Source organism: Rhopalosiphum maidis, chromosome 3, assembly GCF_003676215.2.
Source record: "Rhopalosiphum maidis isolate BTI-1 chromosome 3, ASM367621v3, whole genome shotgun sequence".
Classification (NCBI taxonomy): Eukaryota; Metazoa; Arthropoda; class Insecta; order Hemiptera; family Aphididae; genus Rhopalosiphum; species Rhopalosiphum maidis.
Window position 1 is genome coordinate 61566551 of NC_040879.1, and position 13665 is coordinate 61580215.

Consider the following 13665-nt stretch of genomic DNA (forward strand, 5'->3'; position numbering starts at 1 on the left):
ATAAAAGTGAATTGCATAAAATTATTAGATTTATCGGAATCTTCTAGTCCAATATAAATGTAGGATGTTAAAACTTTTCAATGTGGTAAAAATGTTAATTCAGGTTTCAGCGAGCCTTGAAAGATCTGCTATTCTGCAATCAGAAAAAATGTAGTCACTTAAAATGTGAAATTGGTGGAGAACAACATTAGAATACAGAGTTTTATACGCTGTTAAAAATATGAATTTAAAATACAAGTAAAAATTATCATATAAAAGCATGTTTTATAGTGTTTATAAAGTATTGGCTTAAAAGAAATGTATGAAAGTAATTAATGCTAAATAAGAAACATATTCTCTATATAGTGGTTAAGGTTTCAAGATACTAAATTGAGAATTGAGTGTTTCATAAACCATACAAAATTTGAATGTGTAATATAAGTCAAAATTATCATATAAAAGCATGTTTTATAGAGTTTATGAAACATTGGCTTAAATGTAATGTATGAAAATAATTAATGCTAAATCAGATCCATTTTTTCTTTCTAGTGGTCAAAGTTTCAAGATACTAAATTGACAATTGAGTGTTTCATAAACCATAAATAATTTTAATTTGTAATATACGTCAAAATTATCATATAAAATCAAGTTTTATAGAGTTTATGAAACATTGGCTTAAATGTAATGTATGAAAATAATTAATGCTAAATCAGATCCATTTTTTCTTTCTAGTGGTCAAAGTTTCAAGATACTAAATTGACAATTGACTGTTTTATAAGCCATAAAAAAATGAATTTGTAAAATACGTCAAATTTACCATATAAAAACATGTTTTATAGTGTTTATAAAGTATTGGCTTAAATGAAATGTATGAAAGTAATTAATGCTAAATAAGAAACATATTCTCTATATAGTGGTTAAGGTTTCAAGATACTAAATTGAGAATTGAGTGTTTCATAAACCATACAAAATTTGAATGTGTAATATAAGTCAAAATTATCATATAAAAGCATGTTTTATAGAGTTTATGAAACATTGGCTTAAATGTAATGTATGAAAATAATTAATGCTAAATCAGATCCATTTTTTCTTTCTAGTGGTCAAAGTTTCAAGATACTAAATTGACAATTGAGTGTTTCATAAACCATAAATAATTTTAATTTGTAATATACGTCAAAATTATCATATAAAATCAAGTTTTATAGAGTTTATGAAACATTGGCTTAAATGTAATGTATGAAAATAATTAATGCTAAATCAGATCCATTTTTTCTTTCTAGTGGTCAAAGTTTCAAGATACTAAATTGACAATTGACTGTTTTATAAGCCATAAAAAAATGAATTTGTAAAATACGTCAAATTTACCATATAAAAACATGTTTTATAGTGTTTATAAAGTATTGGCTTAAATGAAATGTATGAAAGTAATTAATGCTAAATAAGAAACATATTCTCTATATAGTGGTTAAGGTTTCAAGATACTAAATTGAGAATTGAGTGTTTCATAAACCATACAAAAATTGAATGTGTAATATAAGTCAAAATTATCATATAAAAGCATGTTTTATAGAGTTTATGAAACATTGGCTTAAATGTAATGTATGAAAATAATTAATGCTAAATCAGATCCATTTTTTCTTTCTAGTGGTCAAAGTTTCAAGATACTAAATTGACAATTGAGTGTTTCATAAACCATAAATAATTTTAATTTGTAATATACGTCAAAATTATCATATAAAATCAAGTTTTATAGAGTTTATGAAACATTGGCTTAAATGTAATGTATGAAAATAATTAATGCTAAATCAGATCCATTTTTTCTTTCTAGTGGTCAAAGTTTCAAGATACTAAATTGACAATTGACTGTTTTATAAGCCATAAAAAAATGAATTTGTAAAATACGTCAAATTTACCATATAAAAACATGTTTTATAGTGTTTATAAAGTATTGGCTTAAATGAAATGTATGAAAGTAATTAATGCTAAATAAGAAACATATTCTCTATATAGTGGTTAAGGTTTCAAGATACTAAATTGAGAATTGAGTGTTTCATAAACCATAAAAAATTTGAATTTGTAATATACGTCAAAATTATCATATAAAAGCATGTTTTATAGAGTTTATGAAACATTGGCTTAAATGTAATGTATGAAAGTAATTAATGCTAAATAAGAAACATATTCTCTATCTAGTGGTTAAGGTTACAAGATATTAACATAAGAATTTATAATTTATAAGCAATTAAAAAAATGAATTTGTAAAATACTTCAAATTTACCATATAAAAACATGTTTTATAGTGTTTATAAAGTATTGGCTTAAATGAAATGTATGAAAGTAATTAATGCTAAATAAGAAACATATTCTCTATATAGTGGTTAAGGTTTCAAGATACTAAATTGAGAATTGAGTGTTTCATAAACCATAAAAATTTGAACTTGTAATATACGTCAAAATTATCATATAAAAGCATGTTTTATAGAGTTTATGAAACATTGGCTTAAATGTAATGTATGAAAATAATTAATGCTAAATCAGATCCATTTTTTCTTTCTAGTGGTCAAAGTTTCAAGATACTAAATTGAGAATTGAGTGTTTTATAAGCCATAAAAAAATGAATTTGTAAAATACTTCAAATTTACCATATAAAAACATGTTTTATAGTGTTTATAAAGTATTGGCTTAAATGAAATGTATGAAAGTAATTAATGCTAAATAAGAAACATATTCTCTATCTAGTGGTTAAGGTTTCAATATATTAACATGAGAATTGAATATTTTATAAGCAATTAAAAAAATGAATTTGTAAAATATGTCAAATTTACCATATAAAAACATGTTTTATGGTGTTTATAAAGTATTGGCTTAAATGAAATGTATGAAAGTAATTAATGCTAAATAAGAAACATATTCTCTATCTAGTGGTTAAGGTTTCAATATATTAACATGAACATTGAATATTTTATAAGCAATTAAAAAAATGAATTTGTAAAATACGTCAAATTTACCATATAAAAACTTTTTTTATAGTATTTATGAAGTATTGGCTTTAATGAAATCTAAGAAAGTAATTAATGCTAAAAAAGAAACATATTCTCTTTCTACTGGTCAATGATTCAAAATACTAACTTGAGAATTGACTATTCTATAAAAAGTTAAAAATAGGAATTTATAATTCTCATTAAAATTATCATATAAAACCATGTTTTATAATGTTTATGAAGTATCAGCATCAATGAAATACAAGGAATTAAGAATGCTAAATAAGAGTTATTCACTTAATTTATTGGTCTTGGTTTCATGATACTAACTTTTTGTGTCACTAATATTAAGTTGCTATCAATTACATACAGTTATTATTAAACGTACCATGCAAAATACCATTATTATTATTATTATTATCAGTATTGTCTAGTCAAATTTCAACATGGGATGTCCAAATTTTCCCAAGTGCTAAAAACCATAATTCATGTTTCATCATGGCTTGAAAGATCTGCTGTACTGCAATCTGAAAAAATGTAGTCAGTTAAAATGTGAAATTGATGGAGTACAACATTAGAATACAGAGTTTTATACGCAGTTAATAATATGAATTTAAAATACGAGTCAAAATTATCATATAAAAGCATGTTATATAATGTTTATGAAACATTAACTTAAATGAAATGTATGAAAGTAATAAGTGCTAAATAAGAAACATATTCTCTATATAGTGGTTAAGGTTTCAAGATACTAAATTGAGAATTTAGTATTTTATAAGCAATTAAAAAAATGAATTAGTAAAATACGTCAAATTTACCATATAAAAACATGTTTTATAGTGTTTATAAAGTATTGGCTTAAAAGAAATGTATGAAAGTAATTAATGCTAAATAAGAAACATATTCTCTATATAGTGGTTAAGGTTTCAAGATACTAAATTGAGAATTGAGTGTTTCATAAACCATACAAAATTTGAATGTGTAATATAAGTCAAAATTATCATATAAAAGCATGTTTTATAGAGTTTATGAAACATTGGCTTAAATGTAATGTATGAAAATAATTAATGCTAAATCAGATCCATTTTTTCTTTCTAGTGGTCAAAGTTTCAAGATACTAAATTGAGAATTGAGTGTTTTATAAGCCATAAAAAAATGAATTTGTAAAATACGTCAAAATTATCATATAAAAGCATGTTTTATAGAGTTTATGAAACATTGGCTTAAATGTAATGTATGAAAGTAATTAATGCTAAATAAGAAACATATTCTCTATCTAGTGGTTAAGGTTACAAGATATTAACATAAGAATTTATAATTTATAAGCAATTAAAAAAATGAATTTGTAAAATACTTCAAATTTACCATATAAAAACATGTTTTATAGTGTTTATAAAGTATTGGCTTAAATGAAATGTATGAAAGTAATTAATGCTAAATAAGAAACATATTTTCTATCTAGTGGTTAAGGTTTCAATATATTAACATGAGAATTAAATATTTTATAAGCAATTAAAAATATGAATTTAAAATACGAGTAAAAAATATCATATAAAAGCATGTTTTATAGTGTTTATAAAGTATTGGCTTAAATGAAATGTATGAAAGTAATTAATGCTAAATAAGAAACATATTCTCTATATAGTGGTTAAGGTTTCAAGATACTAAATTGAGAATTGAGTGTTTCATAAACCATAAAAAATTTGAATTTGTAATATACGTCAAAATTATCATATAAAATCAAGTTTTATAGAGTTTATGAAACATTGGCTTAAATGTAATGTATGAAAATAATTAATGCTAAATCAGATCCATTTTTTCTTTTTAGTGGTCAAAGTTTCAAGATACTAAATTGAGAATTGAGTGTTTTATAAGCCATAAAAAAATGAATTTGTAAAATACGTCAAATTTACCATATAAAAACATGTTTTATAGTGTTTATAAAGTATTGGCTTAAATGAAATGTATGAAAGTAATTAATGCTAAATAAGAAACATATTCTCTATCTAGTGGTTAAGGTTTCAATATATTAACATGAGAATTAAATATTTTATAAGCAATTAAAAATATGAATTTAAAATACGAGTAAAAAATATCATATTAAAGCATGTTTTATAGTGTTTATAAAGTATTGGCTTAAATGAAATGTATGAAAGTAATTAATGCTAAATAAGAAACATATTCTCTATATAGTGGTTAAGGTTTCAAGATACTAAATTGAGAATTGAGTGTTTCATAAACCATAAAAAATTTGAATTTGTAATATACGTCAAAATTATCATATAAAAGCATGTTTTATAGAGTTTATGAAACATTGGCTTAAATGTAATGTATGAAAGTAATTAATGCTAAATAAGAAACATATTCTCTATCTAGTGGTTAAGGTTACAAGATATTAACATAAGAATTTATAATTTATAAGCAATTAAAAAAATGAATTTGTAAAATACTTCAAATTTACCATATAAAAACATGTTTTATAGTGTTTATAAAGTATTGGCTTAAATGAAATGTATGAAAGTAATTAATGCTAAATAAGAAACATATTCTCTATATAGTGGTTAAGGTTTCAAGATACTAAATTGAGAATTGAGTGTTTCATAAACCATAAAAAATTTGAACTTGTAATATACGTCAAAATTATCATATAAAAGCATGTTTTATAGAGTTTATGAAACATTGGCTTAAATGTAATGTATGAAAATAATTAATGCTAAATCAGATCCATTTTTTCTTTCTAGTGGTCAAAGTTTCAAGATACTAAATTGAGAATTGAGTGTTTTATAAGCCATAAAAAAATGAATTTGTAAAATACTTCAAATTTACCATATAAAAACATGTTTTATAGTGTTTATAAAGTATTGGCTTAAATGAAATGTATGAAAGTAATTAATGCTAAATAAGAAACATATTCTCTATCTAGTGGTTAAGGTTTCAATATATTAACATAAGAATTTATAATTTATAAGCAATTAAAAAAATGAATTTGTAAAATACTTCAAATTTACCATATAAAAACATGTTTTATAGTGTTTATAAAGTATTGGCTTAAATGAAATGTATGAAAGTAATTAATGCTAAATAAGAAACATATTCTCTATATAGTGGTTAAGGTTTCAAGATACTAAATTGAGAATTGAGTGTTTCATAAACCATAAAAAATTTGAACTTGTAATATACGTCAAAATTATCATATAAAAGCATGTTTTATAGAGTTTATGAAACATTGGCTTAAATGTAATGTATGAAAATAATTAATGCTAAATCAGATCCATTTTTTCTTTCTAGTGGTCAAAGTTTCAAGATACTAAATTGAGAATTGAGTGTTTTATAAGCCATAAAAAAATGAATTTGTAAAATACTTCAAATTTACCATATAAAAACATGTTTTATAGTGTTTATAAAGTATTGGCTTAAATGAAATGTATGAAAGTAATTAATGCTAAATAAGAAACATATTCTCTATCTAGTGGTTAAGGTTTCAATATATTAACATGAGAATTGAATATTTTATAAGCAATTAAAAAAATGAATTTGTAAAATATGTCAAATTTACCATATAAAAACATGTTTTATGGTGTTTATAAAGTATTGGCTTAAATGAAATGTATGAAAGTAATTAATGCTAAATAAGAAACATATTCTCTATCTAGTGGTTAAGGTTTCAATATATTAACATGAACATTGAATATTTTATAAGCAATTAAAAAAATGAATTTGTAAAATACGTCAAATTTACCATATAAAAACTTTTTTTATAGTATTTATGAAGTATTGGCTTTAATGAAATCTAAGAAAGTAATTAATGCTAAAAAAGAAACATATTCTCTTTCTACTGGTCAATGATTCAAAATACTAACTTGAGAATTGACTATTCTATAAAAAGTTAAAAATAGGAATTTATAATTCTCATTAAAATTATCATATAAAACCATGTTTTATAATGTTTATGAAGTATCAGCATCAATGAAATACAAGGAATTAAGAATGCTAAATAAGAGTTATTCACTTAATTTATTGGTCTTGGTTTCATGATACTAACTTTTTGTGTCACTAATATTAAGTTGCTATCAATTACATACAGTTATTATTAAACGTACCATGCAAAATACCATTATTATTATTATTATTATCAGTATTGTCTAGTCAAATTTCAACATGGGATGTCCAAATTTTCCCAAGTGCTAAAAACCATAATTCATGTTTCATCATGGCTTGAAAGATCTGCTGTACTGCAATCTGAAAAAATGTAGTCAGTTAAAATGTGAAATTGATGGAGTACAACATTAGAATACAGAGTTTTATACGCAGTTAATAATATGAATTTAAAATACGAGTCAAAATTATCATATAAAAGCATGTTATATAATGTTTATGAAACATTAACTTAAATGAAATGTATGAAAGTAATAAGTGCTAAATAAGAAACATATTCTCTATATAGTGGTTAAGGTTTCAAGATACTAAATTGAGAATTTAGTATTTTATAAGTAATTAAAAAAATGAATTAGTAAAATACGTCAAATTTACCATATAAAAACATGTTTTATAGTGTTTATAAAGTATTGGCTTAAAAGAAATGTATGAAAGTAATTAATGCTAAATAAGAAACATATTCTCTATATAGTGGTTAAGGTTTCAAGATACTAAATTGAGAATTGAGTGTTTCATAAACCATACAAAATTTGAATGTGTAATATAAGTCAAAATTATCATATAAAAGCATGTTTTATAGAGTTTATGAAACATTGGCTTAAATGTAATGTATGAAAATAATTAATGCTAAATCAGATCCATTTTTTCTTTCTAGTGGTCAAAGTTTCAAGATACTAAATTGACAATTGAGTGTTTCATAAACCATAAATAATTTGAATTTGTAATATACGTCAAAATTATCATATAAAAGCATGTTTTATAGAGTTTATGAAACATTGGCTTAAATGTAATGTATGAAAATAATTAATGCTAAATCAGATCCATTTTTTCTTTCTAGTGGTCAAAGTTTCAAGATACTAAATTGAGAATTGAGTGTTTTATAAGCCATAAAAAAATGAATTTGTAAAATACGTCAAAATTATCATATAAAAGCATGTTTTATAGAGTTTATGAAACATTGGCTTAAATGTAATGTATGAAAGTAATTAATGCTAAATAAGAAACATATTCTCTATCTAGTGGTTAAGGTTACAAGATATTAACATAAGAATTTATAATTTATAAGCAATTAAAAAAATGAATTTGTAAAATACTTCAAATTTACCATATAAAAACATGTTTTATAGTGTTTATAAAGTATTGGCTTAAATGAAATGTATGAAAGTAATTAATGCTAAATAAGAAACATATTTTCTATCTAGTGGTTAAGGTTTCAATATATTAACATGAGAATTAAATATTTTATAAGCAATTAAAAATATGAATTTAAAATACGAGTAAAAAATATCATATAAAAGCATGTTTTATAGTGTTTATAAAGTATTGGCTTAAATGAAATGTATGAAAGTAATTAATGCTAAATAAGAAACATATTCTCTATATAGTGGTTAAGGTTTCAAGATACTAAATTGAGAATTGAGTGTTTCATAAACCATAAAAAATTTGAATTTGTAATATACGTCAAAATTATCATATAAAATCAAGTTTTATAGAGTTTATGAAACATTGGCTTAAATGTAATGTATGAAAATAATTAATGCTAAATCAGATCCATTTTTTCTTTTTAGTGGTCAAAGTTTCAAGATACTAAATTGAGAATTGAGTGTTTTATAAGCCATAAAAAAATGAATTTGTAAAATACGTCAAATTTACCATATAAAAACATGTTTTATAGTGTTTATAAAGTATTGGCTTAAATGAAATGTATGAAAGTAATTAATGCTAAATAAGAAACATATTCTCTATCTAGTGGTTAAGGTTTCAATATATTAACATGAGAATTAAATATTTTATAAGCAATTAAAAATATGAATTTAAAATACGAGTAAAAAATATCATATTAAAGCATGTTTTATAGTGTTTATAAAGTATTGGCTTAAATGAAATGTATGAAAGTAATTAATGCTAAATAAGAAACATATTCTCTATATAGTGGTTAAGGTTTCAAGATACTAAATTGAGAATTGAGTGTTTCATAAACCATAAAAAATTTGAATTTGTAATATACGTCAAAATTATCATATAAAAGCATGTTTTATAGAGTTTATGAAACATTGGCTTAAATGTAATGTATGAAAGTAATTAATGCTAAATAAGAAACATATTCTCTATCTAGTGGTTAAGGTTACAAGATATTAACATAAGAATTTATAATTTATAAGCAATTAAAAAAATGAATTTGTAAAATACTTCAAATTTACCATATAAAAACATGTTTTATAGTGTTTATAAAGTATTGGCTTAAATGAAATGTATGAAAGTAATTAATGCTAAATAAGAAACATATTCTCTATATAGTGGTTAAGGTTTCAAGATACTAAATTGAGAATTGAGTGTTTCATAAACCATAAAAAATTTGAACTTGTAATATACGTCAAAATTATCATATAAAAGCATGTTTTATAGAGTTTATGAAACATTGGCTTAAATGTAATGTATGAAAATAATTAATGCTAAATCAGATCCATTTTTTCTTTCTAGTGGTCAAAGTTTCAAGATACTAAATTGAGAATTGAGTGTTTTATAAGCCATAAAAAAATGAATTTGTAAAATACTTCAAATTTACCATATAAAAACATGTTTTATAGTGTTTATAAAGTATTGGCTTAAATGAAATGTATGAAAGTAATTAATGCTAAATAAGAAACATATTCTCTATCTAGTGGTTAAGGTTTCAATATATTAACATGAGAATTGAATATTTTATAAGCAATTAAAAAAATGAATTTGTAAAATATGTCAAATTTACCATATAAAAACATGTTTTATGGTGTTTATAAAGTATTGGCTTAAATGAAATGTATGAAAGTAATTAATGCTAAATAAGAAACATATTCTCTATCTAGTGGTTAAGGTTTCAATATATTAACATGAACATTGAATATTTTATAAGCAATTAAAAAAATGAATTTGTAAAATACGTCAAATTTACCATATAAAAACTTTTTTTATAGTATTTATGAAGTATTGGCTTTAATGAAATCTAAGAAAGTAATTAATGCTAAAAAAGAAACATATTCTCTTTCTACTGGTCAATGATTCAAAATACTAACTTGAGAATTGACTATTCTATAAAAAGTTAAAAATAGGAATTTATAATTCTCATTAAAATTATCATATAAAACCATGTTTTATAATGTTTATGAAGTATCAGCATCAATGAAATACAAGGAATTAAGAATGCTAAATAAGAGTTATTCACTTAATTTATTGGTCTTGGTTTCATGATACTAACTTTTTGTGTCACTAATATTAAGTTGCTATCAATTACATACAGTTATTATTAAACGTACCATGCAAAATACCATTATTATTATTATTATTATCAGTATTGTCTAGTCAAATTTCAACATGGGATGTCCAAATTTTCCCAAGTGCTAAAAACCATAATTCATGTTTCATCATGGCTTGAAAGATCTGCTGTACTGCAATCTGAAAAAATGTAGTCAGTTAAAATGTGAAATTGATGGAGTACAACATTAGAATACAGAGTTTTATACGCAGTTAATAATATGAATTTAAAATACGAGTCAAAATTATCATATAAAAGCATGTTATATAATGTTTATGAAACATTAACTTAAATGAAATGTATGAAAGTAATAAGTGCTAAATAAGAAACATATTCTCTATATAGTGGTTAAGGTTTCAAGATACTAAATTGAGAATTTAGTATTTTATAAGTAATTAAAAAAATGAATTAGTAAAATACGTCAAATTTACCATATAAAAACATGTTTTATAGTGTTTATAAAGTATTGGCTTAAAAGAAATGTATGAAAGTAATTAATGCTAAATAAGAAACATATTCTCTATATAGTGGTTAAGGTTTCAAGATACTAAATTGAGAATTGAGTGTTTCATAAACCATACAAAATTTGAATGTGTAATATAAGTCAAAATTATCATATAAAAGCATGTTTTATAGAGTTTATGAAACATTGGCTTAAATGTAATGTATGAAAATAATTAATGCTAAATCAGATCCATTTTTTCTTTCTAGTGGTCAAAGTTTCAAGATACTAAATTGACAATTGAGTGTTTCATAAACCATAAATAATTTGAATTTGTAATATACGTCAAAATTATCATATAAAAGCATGTTTTATAGAGTTTATGAAACATTGGCTTAAATGTAATGTATGAAAATAATTAATGCTAAATCAGATCCATTTTTTCTTTCTAGTGGTCAAAGTTTCAAGATACTAAATTGAGAATTGAGTGTTTTATAAGCCATAAAAAAATGAATTTGTAAAATACGTCAAAATTATCATATAAAAGCATGTTTTATAGAGTTTATGAAACATTGGCTTAAATGTAATGTATGAAAGTAATTAATGCTAAATAAGAAACATATTCTCTATCTAGTGGTTAAGGTTACAAGATATTAACATAAGAATTTATAATTTATAAGCAATTAAAAAAATGAATTTGTAAAATACTTCAAATTTACCATATAAAAACATGTTTTATAGTGTTTATAAAGTATTGGCTTAAATGAAATGTATGAAAGTAATTAATGCTAAATAAGAAACATATTTTCTATCTAGTGGTTAAGGTTTCAATATATTAACATGAGAATTAAATATTTTATAAGCAATTAAAAATATGAATTTAAAATACGAGTAAAAAATATCATATAAAAGCATGTTTTATAGTGTTTATAAAGTATTGGCTTAAATGAAATGTATGAAAGTAATTAATGCTAAATAAGAAACATATTCTCTATATAGTGGTTAAGGTTTCAAGATACTAAATTGAGAATTGAGTGTTTCATAAACCATAAAAAATTTGAATTTGTAATATACGTCAAAATTATCATATAAAATCAAGTTTTATAGAGTTTAAGAAACATTGGCTTAAATGTAATGTATGAAAATAATTAATGCTAAATCAGATCCATTTTTTCTTTTTAGTGGTCAAAGTTTCAAGATACTAAATTGAGAATTGAGTGTTTTATAAGCCATAAAAAAATGAATTTGTAAAATACGTCAAATTTACCATATAAAAACATGTTTTATAGTGTTTATAAAGTATTGGCTTAAATGAAATGTATGAAAGTAATTAATGCTAAATAAGAAACATATTCTCTATCTAGTGGTTAAGGTTTCAATATATTAACATGAGAATTAAATATTTTATAAGCAATTAAAAATATGAATTTAAAATACGAGTAAAAAATATCATATTAAAGCATGTTTTATAGTGTTTATAAAGTATTGGCTTAAATGAAATGTATGAAAGTAATTAATGCTAAATAAGAAACATATTCTCTATATAGTGGTTAAGGTTTCAAGATACTAAATTGAGAATTGAGTGTTTCATAAACCATAAAAAATTTGAATTTGTAATATACGTCAAAATTATCATATAAAAGCGTGTTTTATAGAGTTTATGAAACATTGGCTTAAATGTAATGTATGAAAATAATTAATGCTAAATCAGATCCATTTTTTCTTTCTAGTGGTCAAAGTTTCAAGATACTAAATTGACAATTGAGTGTTTCATAAACCATAAATAATTTGAATTTGTAATATACGTCAAAATTATCATATAAAATCAAGTTTTATAGAGTTTATGAAACATTGGCTTAAATGTAATGTATGAAAATAATTAATGCTAAATCAGATCCCTTTTTCTTTCTAGTGGTCAAAGTTTCAAGATACTAAATTGAGAATTGAGTGTTTTATAAGCCATAAAAAAATGAATTTGTAAAATACGTCAAATTTACCATATAAAAACATGTTTTATAGTGTTTATAAAGTATTGGCTTAAATGAAATGTATGAAAATAATTAATGCTAAATTAGATCCATTTTTCTTTCTAGTGGTCAAAGTTTCAAGATACTAAATTGAGAATTGAGTGTTTTATAAGCCATAAAAAAATGAATTTGTAATATACGTCAAAATTATCATATAAAAGCATGTTTTATAGAGTTTATGAAACATTGGCTTAAATGTAATGTATGAAAGTAATTAATGCTAAATAAGAAACATATTCTCTATCTTGTGGTTAAGGTTACAAGATATTAACATAAGAATTTATAATTTATAAGCAATTAAAAAAATGAATTTGTAAAATACTTCAAATTTACCATATAAAAACATGTTTTATAGTGTTTATAAAGTATTGGCTTAAATGAAATGTATGAAAGTAATTAATGCTAAATAAGAAACATATTCTCTATCTAGTGGTTAAGGTTTCAATATATTAACATGAGAATTAAATATTTTATAAGCAATTAAAAATATGAATTTAAAATACGAGTAAAAATATCATATTAAAGCATGTTTTATAGTGTTTATAAAGTATTGGCTTAAATGAAATGTATGAAAGTAATTAATGCTAAATAAGAAACATATTCTCTATAGTGGTTAAGGTTTCAAGATACTAAATTGAGAATTGAGTGTTTCATAAACCATAAAAAATTTGAATTTGTAATATACGTCAAAATTATCATATAAAAACATGTTTTATAGAGTTTATGAAACATTGGCTTAAATGTAATGTATGAAAATAATTAATGCTAAATCAGATCCATTTTTTCTTT

At 22.4% G+C, this 13665-nt stretch overlaps 1 long non-coding RNA gene across 2 annotated transcripts in view; it reads right to left on the reverse strand.

Moving 5' to 3' along the window:
- LOC113555808 overlaps positions 1-13665 on the reverse strand; it is a 49557-nt gene continuing 35892 nt past the window's right edge. The window contains exons 14-17 of one of the 2 annotated variants that reach the window (XR_003405422.1): positions 10409-10547; positions 7061-7199; positions 3349-3487; positions 1-133 (exon numbers count right to left, since the gene is read on the reverse strand). This is a non-coding gene — a long non-coding RNA (uncharacterized LOC113555808). The remainder of the gene's footprint in view (positions 134-3348; positions 3488-7060; positions 7200-10408; positions 10548-13665) is intronic. The other variant, XR_003405423.1, reaches the window with a different exon arrangement.